Genomic DNA, 21,553 nt, shown 5'->3' with positions numbered 1-21,553 from the left:
AGACAGTGACTAGAGGATAAGGCGTAGACTTCACTAGACAGTGACTAGGGTATGGTGTGTAGACTTCACTAGACAGTGACTAGTGTATAGGGTGTAGACTTCACTAGACAGTGACTAGGGTATAGGTGTAGACTTCACTAGACAGTGACTAGGGTATAGGGTGTAGACTTCACTAGACAGTGACTAGGGTATAGGGTGTAGACTTCACTAGACAGTGACTAGTGTATAGGGTGTAGACTTCACTAGACAGTGACTAGAGGATAGGGTGTAGACTTCACTAGACAGTGACTAGAGGATAAGGCGTAGACGTCACTAGACAGTGACTAGAGGATAAGGCGTAGACTTCACTAGACAGTGACTAGGGTATAGGGTGTAGACGTCACTAGACAGTGACTAGGGTATAGGGTGTAGACTTCACTAGACAGTGACTAGAGGATAAGGCGTAGACTTCACTAGACAGTGACTAGAGGATAAGGCGTAGACTTCACTAGACAGTGACTAGGGTATAGGGTGTAGACGTCACTAGACAGTGACTAGGGTACAGGGTGTAGACTTCACTAGACAGTGACTAGAGGATAGGGTGTAGACTTCACTAGACAGTGACTAGGGTATAGGGTGTAGACTTCACTAGACAGTGACTAGGGGATAGGGTGTAGACTTCACTAGACAGTGACTAGGGTATAGGGTGTAGACTTCACTGGACAGTGACTAGGGTATAGGGTGTAGACTTCACTAGACAGTGACTAGTGTATAGGGTGTAGACTTCACTAGACAGTGACTAGGGTATAGGATGTAGACTTCACTGGACAGTGACTAGGGTATAGGGTGTAGACTTCACTGGACAGTGACTAGGGTATAGGGTGTAGACTTCACTGGACAGTGACTAGGGTATAGGGTGTAGACTTCACTAGACAGTGACTAGGGTATAGGGTGTAGACTTCACTAGACAGTGACTAGGGTATAGGGTGTAGACTTCACTGGACAGTGACTAGAGGATAGGGTGTAGACTTCACGAGACAGTGACTAGGGTATAGGGTGTAGACTTCACTAGACAGTGACTAGAGGATAAGGCTTAGACGTCACTAGACAGTGACTAGAGGATAGGGTGTAGACTTCACTAGACAGTGACTAGGGTATAGGGTGTAGACTTCACTGGACAGTGACTAGGGTATAGGGCGTAGACTTCACTAGACAGTGACTAGGGTATAGGGTGTAGACGTCACTAGACAGTGACTAGGGTATAGGGTGTAGACTTCACTGGACAGTGACTAGGGTATAGGATGTAGACTTCACTAGACAGTGACTAGAGGATAGGGTGTAGACTTCACTGGACAGTGACTAGGGTATAGGGTGTAGACTTCACTGGACAGTGACTAGAGGATAAGGCGTAGACTTCACTAGACAGTGACTAGAGGATAGGGCGTAGACTTCACTAGACAGTGACTAGGGTATAGGGTGTAGACTTCACTAGACAGTGACTAGGGTATAGGGTGTAGACTTCACTGGACAGTGACTAGGGTATAGGGTGTAGACTTCACTAGACAGTGACTAGGGTATAGGGTGTAGACTTCACTGGACAGTGACTAGAGGATAAGGTGTAGACTTCACTAGACAGTGACTAGAGGATAGGGTGTAGACTTCACTGGACAGTGACTAGGGTATAGGGTGTAGACTTCACTGGACAGTGACTAGAGGATAAAGTGTAGACTTCACTAGACAGTGACTAGAGGATAGGGTGTAGACGTCACTAGACAGTGACTAGGGTATAGGGTGTAGACTTCACTAGACAGTGACTAGGGTATAGGGCGTAGACTTCACTAGACAGTGACTAGGGTATAGGGTGTAGACTTCACTAGACAGTGACTAGAGGATAAGGCGTAGACTTCACTAGACAGTGACTAGGGTATGGTGTGTAGACTTCACTAGACAGTGACTAGTGTATAGGGTGTAGACTTCACTAGACAGTGACTAGGGTATAGGTGTAGACTTCACTAGACAGTGACTAGGGTATAGGGTGTAGACTTCACTAGACAGTGACTAGGGTATAGGGTGTAGACTTCACTAGACAGTGACTAGTGTATAGGGTGTAGACTTCACTAGACAGTGACTAGAGGATAGGGTGTAGACTTCACTAGACAGTGACTAGAGGATAAGGCGTAGACGTCACTAGACAGTGACTAGAGGATAAGGCGTAGACTTCACTAGACAGTGACTAGGGTATAGGGTGTAGACGTCACTAGACAGTGACTAGGGTATAGGGTGTAGACTTCACTAGACAGTGACTAGAGGATAAGGCGTAGACTTCACTAGACAGTGACTAGAGGATAAGGCGTAGACTTCACTAGACAGTGACTAGGGTATAGGGTGTAGACGTCACTAGACAGTGACTAGGGTACAGGGTGTAGACTTCACTAGACAGTGACTAGAGGATAGGGTGTAGACTTCACTAGACAGTGACTAGGGTATAGGGTGTAGACTTCACTAGACAGTGACTAGGGGATAGGGTGTAGACTTCACTAGACAGTGACTAGGGAATAGGGTGTAGACTTCACTGGACAGTGACTAGGGTATAGGGTGTAGACTTCACTAGACAGTGACTAGTGTATAGGGTGTAGACTTCACTAGACAGTGACTAGGGTATAGGATGTAGACTTCACTGGACAGTGACTAGGGTATAGGGTGTAGACTTCACTGGACAGTGACTAGGGTATAGGGTGTAGACTTCACTGGACAGTGACTAGGGTATAGGGTGTAGACTTCACTAGACAGTGACTAGGGTATAGGGTGTAGACTTCACTAGACAGTGACTAGGGTATAGGGTGTAGACTTCACTGGACAGTGACTAGAGGATAGGGTGTAGACTTCACGAGACAGTGACTAGGGTATAGGGTGTAGACTTCACTAGACAGTGACTAGAGGATAAGGCTTAGACGTCACTAGACAGTGACTAGAGGATAGGGTGTAGACTTCACTAGACAGTGACTAGGGTATAGGGTGTAGACTTCACTGGACAGTGACTAGGGTATAGGGCGTAGACTTCACTAGACAGTGACTAGGGTATAGGGTGTAGACGTCACTAGACAGTGACTAGGGTATAGGGTGTAGACTTCACTGGACAGTGACTAGGGTATAGGATGTAGACTTCACTAGACAGTGACTAGAGGATAGGGTGTAGACTTCACTGGACAGTGACTAGGGTATAGGGTGTAGACTTCACTGGACAGTGACTAGAGGATAAGGCGTAGACTTCACTAGACAGTGACTAGAGGATAGGGCGTAGACTTCACTAGACAGTGACTAGGGTATAGGGTGTAGACTTCACTAGACAGTGACTAGGGTATAGGGTGTAGACTTCACTGGACAGTGACTAGGGTATAGGGTGTAGACTTCACTAGACAGTGACTAGGGTATAGGGTGTAGACTTCACTGGACAGTGACTAGAGGATAAGGTGTAGACTTCACTAGACAGTGACTAGAGGATAGGGTGTAGACTTCACTGGACAGTGACTAGGGTATAGGGTGTAGACTTCACTGGACAGTGACTAGAGGATAAGGTGTAGACTTCACTAGACAGTGACTAGAGGATAGGGTGTAGACGTCACTAGACAGTGACTAGGGTATAGGGTGTAGACTTCACTAGACAGTGACTAGGGTATAGGGCGTAGACTTCACTAGACAGTGACTAGGGTATAGGGTGTAGACTTCACTAGACAGTGACTAGAGGATAAGGCGTAGACTTCACTAGACAGTGACTAGGGTATGGTGTGTAGACTTCACTAGACAGTGACTAGTGTATAGGGTGTAGACTTCACTAGACAGTGACTAGGGTATAGGTGTAGACTTCACTAGACAGTGACTAGGGTATAGGGTGTAGACTTCACTAGACAGTGACTAGGGTATAGGGTGTAGACTTCACTAGACAGTGACTAGTGTATAGGGTGTAGACTTCACTAGACAGTGACTAGAGGATAGGGTGTAGACTTCACTAGACAGTGACTAGAGGATAAGGCGTAGACGTCACTAGACAGTGACTAGAGGATAAGGCGTAGACTTCACTAGACAGTGACTAGGGTATAGGGTGTAGACGTCACTAGACAGTGACTAGGGTATAGGGTGTAGACTTCACTAGACAGTGACTAGAGGATAAGGCGTAGACTTCACTAGACAGTGACTAGAGGATAAGGCGTAGACTTCACTAGACAGTGACTAGGGTATAGGGTGTAGACGTCACTAGACAGTGACTAGGGTACAGGGTGTAGACTTCACTAGACAGTGACTAGAGGATAGGGTGTAGACTTCACTAGACAGTGACTAGGGTATAGGGTGTAGACTTCACTAGACAGTGACTAGGGGATAGGGTGTAGACTTCACTAGACAGTGACTAGGGTATAGGGTGTAGACTTCACTGGACAGTGACTAGGGTATAGGGTGTAGACTTCACTAGACAGTGACTAGTGTATAGGGTGTAGACTTCACTAGACAGTGACTAGGGTATAGGATGTAGACTTCACTAGACAGTAACTAGTGTATAGGGTGTAGACTTCACTGGACAGTGACTAGGGTATAGGGTGTAGACTTCACTAGACAGTGACTAGTGTATAGGGTGTAGACTTCACTGGACAGTGACTAGGGTATAGGGTGTAGACTTCACTGGACAGTGACTAGGGTATAGGGTGTAGACTTCACTGGACAGTGACTAGGGTATAGGGTGTAGACTTCACTAGACAGTGACTAGGGTATAGGGTGTAGACTTCACTAGACAGTGACTAGTGTATAGGGTGTAGACTTCACTAGACAGTGACTAGGGTATAGGGTGTAGACTTCACTGGACAGTGACTAGGGTATAGGGCGTAGACTTCACTGGACAGTGACTCGGGTATAGGGTGTAGACTTCACTGGACAGTGACTAGAGGATAAAGCGTAGACGTCACTAGACAGTGACTAGGGTATAGGGTGTAGACTTCACTAGACAGTGACTAGAGGATAAGGCGTAGACGTCACTAGACAGTGACTAGGGTATAGGGTGTAGACTTCACTAGACAGTGACTAGGGTATAGGGTGTAGACTTCACTAGACAGTGACTAGAGGATAAGGCGTAGACGTCACTAGACAGTGACTAGGGTATAGGATGTAGACTTCACTAGACAGTGACTAGGGTATAGGGCGTAGACTTCACCAACCTGAAATTGGTCATACTTCACATTGAAGGCGTTAGAAAATAGGCCCTTTTCAAAGAAATTCCCAGGAAATTTCTAATTATGGAATTTTCCTCTTGCCCATCTTTCCTGGGCGCTCTAGTTTCCGTCGTTTCCTCGTTCTTCTCCTTCTCCTCAGCTTTGGGCGATCCTTGGATCTGCAGCTCGGAGAACATTTTAGTGGGATTTCATTATCACTGCTGTACAGAGGGAGGGGAAAAAGCCTTTGATATGGAGGCACAATGTGTTGGAAGAGTAGGCGAGACTCATGGGATGGAGGATGCCATCACAGGGACATCAAAGGCATCATCATCAGATGTTCCCAAACCAGATCTATGCCAGGTCAGCTTAGTCAGTTAGAGCAGTAATAAGGACATGTCTATATATTCTTTGGACTATGCGGTGGGTTGTCGAGCGCCGCCTTGTTTTCTTAGATCTTTGCCCTTTCCTCTCATTGATTATGGCATGTTTTAGACTTGTTTCATCTCTGCATTATCTCTGAATATAGGTTTATAGTTATGGAACATTGTGTTTTACATTTGGTCACTAGAGGAGTGACATTTTACCTCCTGTGAGGTTACTGAAGTGTTTTTGATGTCGTGAAAACTGAGGTTTTGGAAGAGGATCTTCACGGCTGGGCTATGTTGGTTTATGACAGCTGTCTAGTCTGGTGTTTCTGAGGTGGAACAGAAACACCACCAAATTATCTGTGTTTTGGTGTGTTTGGGGCCTTAAGGGATGACAAAGCAAATGGTATATGGGGTGGCCTAAACATTGCCTGACTGAATGAGGCCATCGCATAACACTTTGGTTTTGAACTTGAAAAAAGATCATAAACATGCCAATAAAACATTATATTTTTATGGCTCACTTACATAATAAGCTGTTCTACATTCAGCCCCAAACATTCCAGGAAATACATATTTACTTTCCACGTACCATACACACGGTGAGACTAGGCTACATCCTTGGTCGATACTATCGCCTAGCTCCGGCTCTGCTCTGAACTCATATGGACACAGATGGCATCAAACAAAATGTTATGCAAGCATCTATGTAGCCTCCAGGGTTACTAAATCTAAATGTTTGACTTCTGCAAGGTCCCAAAAATCACCCGAGGCTGATGTAAAATAACCCAAGCACACTGACTGGCCAGGTGCAATGAAGCCTCAGATTTATCAACAATGTTAGTTTTTGGTTTAGTTTTTTAGTTTTCGATTTTGGGTATCTCCTGCAAGTGTCTGCCTTTTTCTACAGTGTATCATTCATGAAGACACGACATGCCCACATAGTACCATGTATACAGCCTCTCAAAAATATGGAATGTTAGCATGCAGCGCTAACATGGAATGTTAGCATGCAGCGCTAACATGGAATGTGAATGGAATATGTTCTAGAGATATTGTCAAAAGAACGCAAGAGGCATGACTAAAACACCCTCTGATGAGAATGGGAAATGATCCTGTCAAACGGGCAATATGTTCAATCTGTGATGTATCGACTGTGAGCATAAGGGAGCCATTCAGAGGATTGAGAATTGCCTCCTTGCCTGGTCCCTGGCGTGAGAGAGAAGCCTTCCTGTGACTCCAGGCTTTGTCTTCTGGTGCACGGCTAGTTGCTATAGCAACACGACTTTGCATTCCTTTTCACCTGCCGTTTAAAAAAAATCAATACTCACTCCCCCTCGCTCGCCACCCTCCCCCTCGCTCGCCACCCTCCCCGTCGGTCGCCACCCTCCCCCTCGCTCGCCACCCTCCCCCTCGCTCGCCACCCTCCCCCTCGCTCGCCACCCTCCCCCTCGCTCGCCACCCTCCCCGTCGGTCGCCACCCTCCCCCTCGCTCGCCACCCTCCCCGTCGGTCGCCACCCTCCCCCTCGCTCGCCACCCTCCCCCTCGCTCGCCACCCTCCCCCTCGCTCGCCACCCTCCCCGTCGGTCGCCACCCTCCCCCTCGGTCTCCACCCTCCCCCTCGCTCGCCACCCTCCCCCTCGCTCGCCACCCTCCCCCTCGGTTGCCACCGTCCCCGTCGGTCGCCACTGTCCCCCTCGGTCACCACCCTACCCCTCGGTCACCACCCTCCTTTGTCAAACTGCAATAGCACCACACCACTGCTACCACACTACACTAGAACCACAGCTCATACCCAGGGCTGTTTTACACCACTGCTACCACACTACACTAGAACCACAGCTCATACCCAGGGCTGTTTTACACCACTGCTACCACACTACACTAGAACCACAGATCATACCCAGGGCTGTTTTATGTCCACTTCTATCGACTTATATATCGCCTTAATAATACCATTCTACTCCTGTCTCATTAATACTACCATGGTACTCCTGTCTCATTAATACTACCATGGTACTCCTGTCTCATTAATACTACCTTGGTACTCCTACCACAGTAATACTAACATGGTACTCCTGTCTCATTAATACTACATTGGTACTCCTACCACAGTTATACTACCATGGTACTCTTGTCTCATTAATACTACCATGGTACTCCTACCACATTAATACTGCCATGGTACTCCTGTCTCATTAATACTACCATGGTACTCCTACCGCATTAATACTGCCATGGTACTCTTGTCTCATTAATACTACCATGGTACCCCTGTCTCATTAATACTACCATGGTACTCCTGTCTCATTAATACTACCATGGTGCTCCTGTCTCATTAATACTACCATTGTACTCCTGCCACATTAATACTCCCATGGTACTCCTGTCTCATTAATACTACCATGGTACTCCTGTCTCATTAATACTACCATTGTACTCCTGCCACATTAATACTACCATGGTACTGTAAGGGGTGCGTGTTGGTGGCAGGGAAGTCAGGCGCAGGAGAACGAACTTGGTAAGAATTGGAGTTCTTTAATAAATGCTGACAAAACTCCAAAACAACCAAAATGTACAAAATAACAAAGTGGGTACAAAACCCGTCGCACACCAACACTAAATAGCGTATCACATAGAATCAAAACAATCTCCGACAAGGACATGAGGGGAAACAGAGGGTTAAATACACAACATGTAATTGATGGGATTGGAACCAGGTGTGAAGGAAGACAAGACAAAACCAATGGAGAATGAAAAATGGATCAGTGATGGCTAGAAGGTCGGTGACGTCGACCGCCGAACACCGCTCGAACAAGGAGAGGGATCGACGTTGGCGGAAGTCGTGACAGGTACTCCTGTCTCATTAATACTACCACGATACTCCTGCAACATTGATTCTGCCATGGTACTCCTGCCACCTTAATAATATTGTCTTATGGACTACCATGGACTACCACAACTGATACTTACCTTAACCCCCTTTTGAAGTCTGAAGAATTACCATACTTTGTTTGCCATCTTACCACTGCCTCTCTGTAGTTGTCTACTGACATTACTGTTGTAACCACTTAATTTCAGCTCTCTCCGTGCAGTTATTACAGTGTTTCTACAACTACTTCACATTGTGTATCTTCCATTTGCCTGTCGACCAATTTGTTTCCAGTCCTGCAGAAACACCATGACATCCCATCTATTACTACCACCATTACTGTTCCTGGGTTCAAATAGTAGCCTTTTTCTTTCAAATACTATACTTTAGTTGTTCTTTGGAACCAGATAGTACCAAAGCCAACCCATTTGTCACTCCAGGCCGGCTTAATCAAACGCTCAAAGCATTGATAAAATACCAATACCATTTGGACCCAGCTCTGGTCATTACTGTCACATAATGACTGTAATGACTACCCTTCTATTTTCACAACTTATTTCTACAAGAGACACTGTCATGGCTAACGACTGGCTTAAACCAGTTCCCAGGAGCGGCTCAAGTGTCCCCAAACCACCTGGACTAACAGGCTAATGACAAATGAAAGGCCACCTCAGTCCCTCAGAGGCCATTCATTAGTGTCATACACTTCAACTGTTTAATCAGCCCAGTAATGTTTAAGCTGTTGTCATACACTTCAACCGCCAAAGCGAGACGCATGGCCAGGGATTTGATGTGACCAAATTACACCACACACCCTGGACTATGGCTGAATCCCAAATGGCACCCTAAACCCTATATAGTGTGCTACTCTTGTCCAGGGCTCTGGTCAAAAGTAGTGCACTACGTAGGGAATAGGGTGTCATTTGGGAAGCATGCTATGTCTAAGCTATGAAGATGTGTTAGAACTCCTATCATTTCATCCCTTCTTTCCTGGAACAACGGCTGTTCTAATTGGGCTTTTTTTAATCAGGCAGGAGTGAAGGGGCCCTAGTTCCTAGTTAATGGGTCCTGGGCAATGGCTGTATAAACAGAATGGAAAAGTGGGATCTTAGTTGCGTGTAGAGACCAGGCAGGGCAGGAAGACAGTGCTGGAAGCACTGAGGCAGGCTAATCCATCTCCCACGAACACACACACACACATACTGTACACACACATTCATGCGTACAGTTGCAGAATGAGCATACACACACGTACATTCAAACACACAACACCTACACATACTGCACACACACGTGTCCATAAACTCACACAGATGGAAGTACACACACACACACGTGTGCACTCACAGACACCTACAAAGTCGCACACACACTTCCTCATCCAGAAGCACATTCACGGTCACATTTGCTCAATGAAACATACTCGTTCCATTCCTCATCCACACAGTCCCAAGGATGCAGGCAAGCATGAGAGCACAAGTCACATGCACATGAATCTGTAAAGAGTGGTTGTGAGTTGCCCTGGCATGCCACGGACAAATCATGGCTCCCAGATAACGGCTCAGTGATCATCTGACAACGGCATGTGATGTAGAAGCCAGTAGGCATACTGTACTAGACTGTACCAGACTGTGCCAGACTGTACCAGTCTGTACCAGACTGTGCCAGACTGTACCAGACTGTAACGTACTGTGCCAGACTGTACCAGATTGTACCAGACTGTACTAGACTGTACCAGACTGTAACGTACTGTACCAGACTGTAACGTACTGTACCAGACTGTAACGTACTGTACCAGACTGTACCAGACTGTAACGTACTGTACCAGACTGTAACGTACTGTATCAGACTGTGTACGTACTGTACCAGACTGTACCAGACTGTGCCAGACTGTAACGTACTGTATCAGACTGTGTACGTACTGTACCAGACTGTACCAGACTGTACCAGACTGTAACGTACTGTACCAGACTGTACCAGACTGTAACGTACTGTACCAGACTGTAACGTACTGTACCAGACTGTAACGTACTGTATCAGACTGTGTACGTACTGTACCAGACTGTACCAGACTGTGCCAGACTGTAACGTACTGTACCAGACTGTAACGTACTGTACCAGACTGTACCAGACAGTAACGTATTGTACCAGACTGACGTACTGTACCAGACTGTACCAGACTGTAACGTACTGTACCAGACTGTACCAGACAGTAACGTATTGTACCAGACTGACGTACTGTGCCAGACTGTACCAGATTGTACCAGACTGTGCTAGACTGTACCAGACTGTAACGTACTGTACCAGACTGTAACGTACTGTACCAGACTGTAACGTACTGTACCAGACTAACGTACTGTACCAGACTGTAACGTACTGTACCAGACTAACGTACTGTACCAGACTGTAACGTATTGTACCAGACTGTACCAGACTAACGTACTATGCCAGACTGTACCAGACTGTAACGTATTGTACCAGACTGTACCAGACTAACGTACTGTACCAGACTGTACCAGACTAACGTACTATGCCAGACTGTACCAGACTGTGCCAGACTGTAACGTACTGTACCAGACTGTAACGTACTGTACCAGACTGTACCAGACAGTAACGTATTGTACCAGACTGACGTACTGTGCCAGACTGTACCAGACTGTAACGTACTGTACCAGACTAACGTACTGTACCAGACTGTACCAGACTGTAACGTACTGTACCAGACTAACGTACTGTACCAGACTGTAACGTACTGTACCAGACTGTACCAGACTGTAACGTACTGTACCAGACTGTACCAGACTGTAACGTACTGTACCAGACTGTAACGTATTGTACCAGACTGTACCAGACTGTAACGTACTGTACCAGACTTTACCAGACTGTAACGTACTGTACCAGACTGTAACGTATTGTACCAGACTGTACCAGACTGTAACGTATTGTACCAGACTGTACAAGACTAACGTACTGTGCCAGACTGTACCAGTCTGTACCAGACTGTGCCAGACTGTACCAGACTGTAACGTACTGTGCCAGACTGTACCAGACTGTAACGTACTGTGCCAGACTGTACCAGATTGTACCAGACTGTGCTAGACTGTACCAGACTGTAACGTACTGTACCAGACTGTAACGTACTGTACCAGACTGTAACGTACTGTACCAGACTGTACCAGACTGTAACGTACTGTACCAGACTGTAACGTACTGTACCAGACTGTAACGTACTGTACCAGACTGTAACGTACTGTACCAGACTGTACCAGACTGTAACGTACTGTACCAGACTGTAACGTACTGTACCAGACTGTAACGTACTGTACCAGACTGTAACGTACTGTACCAGACTGTAACGTATTGTACCAGACTGTACCAGACTGTAACGTACTGTACCAGACTAACGTACTGTACCAGACTGTAACGTACTGTACCAGACTGTACCAGACTGTAACGTACTGTACCAGACTGTACCAGACTGTAACGTACTGTACCAGACTGTAACGTATTGTACCAGACTGTACCAGACTGTAACGTACTGTACCAGACTTTACCAGACTGTAACGTACTGTACCAGACTGTAACGTATTGTACCAGACTGTACCAGACTGTAACGTATTGTACCAGACTGTACAAGACTAACGTACTGTGCCAGACTGTACCAGTCTGTACCAGACTGTGCCAGACTGTACCAGACTGTAACGTACTGTGCCAGACTGTACCAGACTGTAACGTACTGTGCCAGACTGTACCAGATTGTACCAGACTGTGCTAGACTGTACCAGACTGTAACGTACTGTACCAGACTGTAACGTACTGTACCAGACTGTAACGTACTGTACCAGACTGTACCAGACTGTAACGTACTGTACCAGACTGTAACGTACTGTACCAGACTGTAACGTACTGTACCAGACTGTAACGTACTGTACCAGACTGTACCAGACTGTAACGTACTGTACCAGACTGTAACGTACTGTACCAGACTGTAACGTACTGTACCAGACTGTAACGTACTGTACCAGACTGTAACGTATTGTACCAGACTGTACCAGACTAACGTACTGTGCCAGACTGTACCAGACTGTAACGTATTGTACCAGACTGTACCAGACTAACGTACTATGCCAGACTGTACCAGACTGTAACGTACTGTACCAGACTGTAACAGACTAACGTACTGTACCAGACTGTAACGTACTGTACCAGACTAACGTACTGTACCAGACTGTAACGTATTGTACCAGACTGTACCAGACTAACGTACTGTACCAGACTGTAACGTACTGTACCAGACTAACGTACTGTACCAGACTGTAACGTATTGTACCAGACTGTACCAGACTAACGTACTATGCCAGACTGTACCAGACTGTAACGTATTGTACCAGACTGTACCAGACTAACGTACTGTACCAGACTGTACCAGACTAACGTACTATGCCAGACTGTACCAGACTGTGCCAGACTGTAACGTACTGTACCAGACTGTAACGTACTGTACCAGACTGTACCAGACAGTAACGTATTGTACCAGACTGACGTACTGTGCCAGACTGTACCAGACTGTAACGTACTGTACCAGACTAACGTACTGTACCAGACTGTACCAGACTGTAACGTACTGTACCAGACTAACGTACTGTACCAGACTGTAACGTACTGTACCAGACTGTACCAGACTGTAACGTACTGTACCAGACTGTACCAGACTGTAACGTACTGTACCAGACTGTAACGTATTGTACCAGACTGTACCAGACTGTAACGTACTGTACCAGACTTTACCAGACTGTAACGTACTGTACCAGACTGTAACGTATTGTACCAGACTGTACCAGACTGTAACGTATTGTACCAGACTGTACAAGACTAACGTACTGTGCCAGACTGTACCAGTCTGTACCAGACTGTGCCAGACTGTACCAGACTGTAACGTACTGTGCCAGACTGTACCAGACTGTAACGTACTGTGCCAGACTGTACCAGATTGTACCAGACTGTGCTAGACTGTACCAGACTGTAACGTACTGTACCAGACTGTAACGTACTGTACCAGACTGTAACGTACTGTACCAGACTGTACCAGACTGTAACGTACTGTACCAGACTGTAACGTACTGTACCAGACTGTAACGTACTGTACCAGACTGTAACGTACTGTACCAGACTGTACCAGACTGTAACGTACTGTACCAGACTGTAACGTACTGTACCAGACTGTAACGTACTGTACCAGACTGTAACGTATTGTACCAGACTGTACCAGACTAACGTACTGTGCCAGACTGTACCAGACTGTAACGTATTGTACCAGACTGTACCAGACTAACGTACTATGCCAGACTGTACCAGACTGTAACGTACTGTACCAGACTGTAACAGACTAACGTACTGTACCAGACTGTAACGTACTGTACCAGACTAACGTACTGTACCAGACTGTAACGTATTGTACCAGACTGTACCAGACTAACGTACTGTACCAGACTGTAACGTACTGTACCAGACTAACGTACTGTACCAGACTGTAACGTATTGTACCAGACTGTACCAGACTAACGTACTATGCCAGACTGTACCAGACTGTAACGTATTGTACCAGACTGTACCAGACTAACGTACTGTACCAGACTGTACCAGACTAACGTACTATGCCAGACTGTACCAGACTGTGCCAGACTGTAACGTACTGTACCAGACTGTAACGTACTGTACCAGACTGTACCAGACAGTAACGTATTGTACCAGACTGACGTACTGTGCCAGACTGTACCAGACTGTAACGTACTGTACCAGACTAACGTACTGTACCAGACTGTACCAGACTGTAACGTACTGTACCAGACTAACGTACTGTACCAGACTGTAACGTACTGTACCAGACTGTACCAGACTGTAACGTACTGTACCAGACTGTACCAGACTGTAACGTACTGTACCAGACTGTAACGTATTGTACCAGACTGTACCAGACTGTAACGTACTGTACCAGACTTTACCAGACTGTAACGTACTGTACCAGACTGTAACGTATTGTACCAGACTGTACCAGACTGTAACGTATTGTACCAGACTGTACAAGACTAACGTACTGTGCCAGACTGTACCAGTCTGTACCAGACTGTGCCAGACTGTACCAGACTGTAACGTACTGTGCCAGACTGTACCAGACTGTAACGTACTGTGCCAGACTGTACCAGATTGTACCAGACTGTGCTAGACTGTACCAGACTGTAACGTACTGTACCAGACTGTAACGTACTGTACCAGACTGTAACGTACTGTACCAGACTGTACCAGACTGTAACGTACTGTACCAGACTGTAACGTACTGTACCAGACTGTAACGTACTGTACCAGACTGTAACGTACTGTACCAGACTGTACCAGACTGTAACGTACTGTACCAGACTGTAACGTACTGTACCAGACTGTAACGTACTGTACCAGACTGTAACGTACTGTACCAGACTGTAACGTATTGTACCAGACTGTACCAGACTAACTTACTGTGCCAGACTGTACCAGACTGTAACGTATTGTACCAGACTGTACCAGACTAACGTACTATGCCAGACTGTACCAGACTGTAACGTACTGTACCAGACTGTAACAGACTAACGTACTGTACCAGACTGTAACGTACTGTACCAGACTGTAACAGACTAACGTACTGTACCAGACTGTAACGTATTGTACCAGTCTGTACCAGACTAATGTACTGTAACGTACTGTACCAGACTGTAACGTATTGTACCAGACTGTAACGTATTGTACCAGACTGTGCCAGACTGTAACGTATTGTACCAGACTGTACCAGACTGTAACGTATAGTACCAGACTAACGTACTGTACCAGACTGTACCAGACTGTAACGTATAGTACCAGACTAACGTACTGTACCAGACTGTACCAGACTAACGTACTGTACCAGACTGTAACGTATTGTACCAGACTGTAACGTATTGTACCAGACTGTGCCAGACTGTAACGTATTGTACCAGACTGTACCAGACTGTAACGTATAGTACCAGACTAACGTACTGTACCAGACTGTACCAGACTGTAACGTATTGTACCAGACTGTACCAGACTGTAACGTATTGTACCAGACTGTACCAGACTAACGTATTGTACCAGACTGTACCAGACTGTAACGTATTGTACCAGACTGTACCAGACTAACGTACTGTGCCAGACTGTACCAGACTGTAACGTATTGTACCAGACTGTACCAGACTAACGTACTGTGCCAGACTGTACCAGACTGTAACGTATTGTACCAGACTGTACCAGACTAACGTACTGTAACGTACTGTACCAGACTGTAACAGACTAACGTACTGTACCAGACTAACGTACTGTACAAGACTGTAACAGACTAACGTACTGTACCAGACTGTACCAGACTAACGTACTGTACCAGACTGTACCAGACTAACGTACTGTACCAGACTGTAACGTATTGTACCAGTCTGTACCAGACTAATGTACTGTAACGTACTGTACAAGACTGTAACGTATTGTACCAGACTAACGTACTGTGCCAGACTGTACCAGACTGTAACGTACTGTACCAGACTGTAACGTACTGTACCAGACTGTAACGTACTGTACCAGACTGTAACAGACTAACGTACTGTACCAGACTGTAACGTATTGTACCAGTCTGTACCAGACTAATGTACTGTAACGTACTGTACAAGACTGTAACGTATTGTACCAGACTAATGTACTGTGCCAGACTGTACCAGACTGTAACGTATTGTACCAGACTGTACCAGACTGTAACGTATTGTACCAGACTGTGCCAGACTGTAACGTATAGTACCAGACTAACGTACTGTACCAGACTGTACCAGACTGTAACGTATAATACCAGACTAATGTACTGTACCAGACTGTACCAGACTAACGTACTGTACCAGACTGTAACGTATTGTACCAGACTGTACCAGACTGTAACGTATTGTACCAGACTGTACCAGACTGTAACGTATAGTACCAGACTAACGTACTGTACCAGACTGTACCAGACTGTAACGTATAGTACCAGACTAATGTACTGTACCAGACTGTACCAGACTAACGTACTGTACCAGACTGTAACGTACTGTACCAGACTGTACCAGACTGTAACGTACTGTACCAGACTGTACCAGACTGTAACGTATAGTACCAGACTAACGTACTGTACCAGACTGTACCAGACTGTAACGTATAGTACCAGACTAATGTACTGTACCAGACTGTACCAGACTAACGTACTGTACCAGACTGTAACGTATTGTACCAGACTGTACCAGACTGTAACGTATTGTACCAGACTGTACCAGACTGTAACGTATTGTACCAGACTGTAACGTATTGTACCAGACTGTAACGTACTGTACCAGACTGTACCAGACTGTAACGTATTGTACCAGACTGTACCAGACTGTAACGTACTGTACCAGACTGTACCAGACTGTAACGTATTGTACCAGACTGTACCAGACTGTAACAGACTAACGTACTGTACCAGACTGTACCAGACTGTAACGTATTGTACCAGACTGTACCAGACTGTAACAGACTAATGTACTGTACCAGACTGTACCAGACTGTAACGTACTGTACCAGACTGTACCAGACTGTAACGTATTGTACCAGACTGTACCAGACTGTAACAGACTAACGTACTGTACCAGACTGTACCAGACTAACGTACTGTACCAGACTTTACCAGACTAACGTACTGTAACAGACTGTAGCATACTGTAATGTATTGTACCAGACTGTAACATACTGTACCATACTGTACCAGACTGTAACGTACTGTACCATACTGTACCAGACTGTAATGTATTGTACCAGACTGTAACATACTGTACCATACTGTACCAGACTGTAACGTACTGTACCAGACTGTAACGTACTGTACCAGACTGTAACGTACTGTACCAGACCAACGTACTGTACCAGACTGTAATGTATTGTACCAGACTGTAACATACTGTACCATACTGTAATGTATTTGTACCAGACTGTAACATACTGTACCATACTGTACCAGACTGTAACGTACTGTACCATATTTTACCAGACTGTAACGTACTGTACCAGACTGTAACAGACTGTAACGTATTGTACCAGACTGTAATGTACTGTACCAGACTGTAGCATACTGTACCATACTGTACCAGACTGTAATGTATTGTACCAGACTGTAACATACTGTACCATATTGTACCAGACTGTAACGTACTGTACCAGACTAACGTACTGTAACGTACTGTACCAGACTGTACCATACTAACGTACTGTACCAGACTGTACCAGACTGTAACGTACTGTACCAGACTGTAATGTACTGTACCAGACTGTACCAGACTAACGTACTGTACCAGACTGTAACGTACTGTAACGTACTGTACCAGACTGTACCAGACTGTACCAGACTGTAACGTACTGTACCAGATTGTACCAGACTGTAACATACTCTACCAGACTGTAACGTCCTGTAAAGTACTGTACCAGACTGTAATGTATTGTACCAGACTGTACCAGACTAACGTACTGTACCAGACTGTAACGCACTGTACCAGACTGTAATGTATTGTACCAGACTGTACCAGACTAACGTACTGTACCAGACTGTAATGTACTGTACCAGACTAACGTACTGTACCAGACTGTAACGTACTGTACCAGACTGTAACGCACTGTACCAGACTGTAATGTATTGTACCAGACTGTACCAGACTAACGTACTGTACCAGACTGTAATGTACTGTACCAGACTAACGTACTGTACCAGACTGTAACGTACTGTACCAGACTAACGTACTGTACCAGACTGTAACGTACTGTACCAGACTGTAACGTATTGTACCAGACTGTACCAGACTGTAACGTACTGTACCAGATTGTACCAGACTGTAACATACTCTACCAGACTGTAACGTACTGTAAAGTACTGTACCAGACTGTAATGTATTGTACCAGACTGTACCAGACTAACGTACTGTACCAGACTGTAACGTACTGTACCAGACTAACGTACTGTACCAGACTGTAACGTACTGTACCAGACTGTAATGTATTGTACCAGACTGTACCAGACTAACGTACTGTACCAGACTGTAACGTACTGTACCAGACTAACGTACTGTACCAGACTGTAACGTACTGTACCAGACTGTAACGTACTGTAACGTACTGTACCAGACTGTAACGTACTGTACCAGACTGTAACGTACTGTAACGTATTGTACCAGACTGTACCAGACTGTAACGTACTGTACCAGACTGTAACGTACTGTACCAGACTGTAATGTACTGTGACGTACTGTACCAGACTGTAACGTACTGTACCAGACTGTAATGTACTGTACCAGACTGTAACGTACTGTAACGTACTAACAGTTCAAGATCACAGTACACACAGACATTCCATAACAATCGTGTTTTCATTTCTATTCCAACTACCATCGAATTATCTGTTGTGCTTTTGCTGCCAACATGGCAGCGATTGACATTGTACTGAGATTACCTAACTGCGTCCAGATTTTCCTGGATGTATCACTATTCTCAATGGAGAATCTTAATTGAAAGTGCTATTTAGTCCAGCACGAGGCTTAATCTGTGTCCAGGAAACCAGCCCCATTGTAACGATCTAAGGCCGAGTTTACCCATCTAAGATTGTAGGATTCTGTGAGAGACTTTATGGGCTTTTTCCATAATAAGTTTCTCCAAAGCCCACTGTGTATTCCCACTGTCCAACCCATCGCTTAATGAGGTGTAACTAATCTGTTAACTAGCTAATGATATGGATATGGCGTGGTGCGGTAGCCACACAGAGGGCCTCATGGACTCCCTTTAAGACTGTTGAGAAAAGGCCTGATCTTTGGTGCCTCCACCACAAGCTCTGATAACTTTCCTGACTGGATTTGCCTCAACTGAACCTGCCGTGCTTCATCACGTTAAATCAACAACTACCGTACTACAAGCTGCCACGAATGTCTCTGTACATTAGCGAAACATCTAGAGAGGGTCACATAAGCCTGCTAGGGGAAAAAAGAGAACACTTGGAACCATGTCTGCTTTCAAAGCATAGGGTACACAATTATTTAGACTGCACACAACTATTCAAAAAAATGACCTAGGTAGAAGTACCAATTTTTTCCTTTTTTCCTTGTTAAAGTCTGTCAAGTGCTGTTGTTCTGTGGTAAAGTCTGTTAAGTGCTGTTCTGTGGTAAAGTCTGTTAAGTGCTGTTGTTCTGTGGTAAAGTCTGTCAAGTGCTGTTGTTCTGTGGTAAAGTCTGTTAAGTGCTGTTGTTCTGTGGTAAAGTCTGTTAAGTGCTGTTGTTCTGTGGTAAAGTCTGTTAAGTCCTGTTGTTCTGTGGTAAAGTCTGTTAAGTGCTGTTGTTCTGTGGTAAAGTCTGTTAAGTGCTGTTGTTCTGTGGTAAAGTCTGTCAAGTGTGTCAAGTAGTGAAACATCAAGTGTGTGTGTGTTAGAAATAGGTTTATTTTGAAGAGGGGGGAATTCTCTTGATGTATCCTAAATATATTCATGGAGAAAGCCCTGCGCTGACCTTCTGTACTAAACAGGCTGGAAAACTGAAGCTATAGGTGAACGGTGGGACTCTGAGTGTCTGTTGAGTTTCCTTTGGCACTGCCCACGGTGGGAGGGTGCCTGGCTCACTGCGCCAACTCTCTGCCATGCCAGCAGCGCACCGCTAAGTAGGTCAGACTGCAGTCATACAGCAGGAGGGAGGGAGGAGGATGAGGAGGGAGAGAAGGAGGGAGGGGAGAAGGAAAGAGAGAGGAGAAATGCAGAGCATTCTGATGTTGAGTCGGTACTGTCATACATTTGTCATCTCACCGACCACCTCCTAATCCCTACACCCAACCCACCCGCCTCATGGTCAAGACCAGGAACGTTAAAGATGCTTTGTACCCTTGCCGCGAAGCGATCGCAATTTCTGCGGTTCTATTTATACACAGAACACTGTGCAACCCTCGGGGGAGCTGCAGCTCCCAGCACAAGCAGGCAGAGAACAGTGCTTTGAAGTCTGTTTTTCTGCCAAGTTGTTAACAGGGATAAGAAAGGGTGTTTGAAGTGTCAAGCTAACTACGGCCTAGATCTAGCGTTAACCGGCGATAGCAGACACCCACCCGCATAGCGGATGTTTTGTTGGGGCCGGAGGTGGAACTGTGTTGGAGCCGTCAAATCGGCGAGCAGCTGCTCTTGCCATCATTGTCACGAAGCCACACCCACCCCACTCGCATTTAGAAGTTCAGAACGAGAAAGTGTAGGCTGTATAGAAATAATGACGCTCAAATTGAAATTCAACTAAATAATGAGGATTTCTATCATCATAATGGAGGTGTAGATTACATCTCACATTCCAGTGTTCCTAATGAAGGTGTAGATTACATCTCACATTCCAGTATTCCTAATGGAGGTGTAGATTACATCTCACATTCCAGTGTTCCTAATGGAGGTGTAGATTACATCTCACATTCCAGTGTTCCTAATGGAGGTGTAGATTCCATCTCACATTCCAGTGTTCCTAATGGAGGTGTAGATTCCATCTCACATTCCAGTGTTCCTAATGGAGGTGTAGATTCCATCTCACATTCCAGTGTTCCTAATGGAGGTGTAGATTCCATCTCACATTCCAGTGTTCCTAATGGAGGTGTAGATTCCATCTCACATTCCAGTGTTCCTAATGGAGGTGTAGATTCCATCTCACATTCCAGTGTTCCTAATGGAGGTGTAGATTCCATCTCACATTCCAGTGTTCCTAATGGAGGTGTAGATTCCATCTCACATTCCAGTGTTCCTAATGGAGGTGTAGATTCCATCTCACATTCCAGTGTTCCTAATGGAGGTGTAGATTCCATCTCACATTCCAGTGTTCCTAATGGAGGTGTAGATTACATCTCACATTCCAGTGTTCCTAATGGAGGTGTAGATTACATCTCACATTCCAGTGTTCCTAATGGAGGTGTAGATTCCATCTCACATTCCAGTGTTCCTAATGGAGGTGTAGATTACATCTCACATTCCAGTGTTCCTAATGGAGGTGTAGATTACATCTCACATTCCAGTGTTCCTAATGGAGGTGTAGATTACATCTCACATTCC

The sequence above is a fragment of the Salvelinus namaycush genome, chromosome 20 (assembly GCF_016432855.1).
Source record: "Salvelinus namaycush isolate Seneca chromosome 20, SaNama_1.0, whole genome shotgun sequence".
Taxonomy (NCBI): domain Eukaryota; kingdom Metazoa; phylum Chordata; class Actinopteri; order Salmoniformes; family Salmonidae; genus Salvelinus; species Salvelinus namaycush.
Note: the sequence above shows the minus strand (reverse complement) of the source record.